Source organism: Tupaia chinensis, unplaced genomic scaffold (genome assembly GCF_000334495.1).
Source record: "Tupaia chinensis unplaced genomic scaffold, TupChi_1.0 Scaffold144111_1, whole genome shotgun sequence".
In the NCBI taxonomy this organism is placed as follows: domain Eukaryota; kingdom Metazoa; phylum Chordata; class Mammalia; order Scandentia; family Tupaiidae; genus Tupaia; species Tupaia belangeri.
The window spans coordinates 120,973-121,942 of NW_006203966.1; positions in this window are offsets into that span (position 1 = coordinate 120,973).

The window sequence follows — 970 nt, forward strand, 5'->3', positions numbered from 1 at the left end:
GGGGGCGCGCGCCCCCCCCCGGCCGTGTGGCGCGCCCCCCCAGTACTACCACTTTTAAAAAATATCTATCTATCCATCTATCTATCTATTTATTATCTATCTATCGAATAGTTTGATTTGGGAGCCACTGGGTCCAGGACTAGAACTGCAGTCGGTCATGTGGGAGTCTAGTACTTCAACCACCACACCACCTGTCAGCCCTGAGTACTGCCATTTTAATAATATTAAGTCTTCCAATCATTAACATAGTTATCTCTTTATCTAGACCATCTTTTATGTCATTCAATGATATTCTGTAACAGTGTACAACTCTCATGTTTCTTTTATTAAATTTATACCTATGTATTTTATTTTTTTAAAATTCTACAGAAAATGGGATTTGCTTAATTTAATGCTTGGACTGTTTATTGTGAATGGATAAAAATGCAATTTTTCCCCTTCTCTCAAGCCCATGCATAAAGGTAACCACAGTTAAAAATTTTGGAAGGCTTCTTTCTGATTGTGAGATAGATTTTATGATATCCAGCTTGCAAAGTAAACAACTGAAGAAGCTCACAACAGGTCAGTAATTTCCTGTAAGTGATATGGAAAGTAACACTGAATATTCAAATAATTTTTTTTGGAGAGGTTTTTGCTATAGGGCGCGTGCACTCGCCAGAGAGACAGAGAGAGACAGAGAGACAGAAAGCGAGAAATCACCCCCCAGGGGGAATGGCCACGCCGCAATCCCTTCTCCTCCATTCTCCTCTTGGTATCTTAGACACGCACGCACATGTGCTTGGCATGAGTCCAAGCCACTGGGTCCGGGACTTGAACCGCGGTCGACTACGTGGGAGTCCAGCGACATAGCCATAACGCTAACTGCTGGTCCCAATATTCAAATAATTTTAAAGTAGGGTCTTGGGCCAAATCAGTCAGGGACTAAAAAGAGAAACCTAGACCCAGGACCCAAATTTAAACTCATGACAAA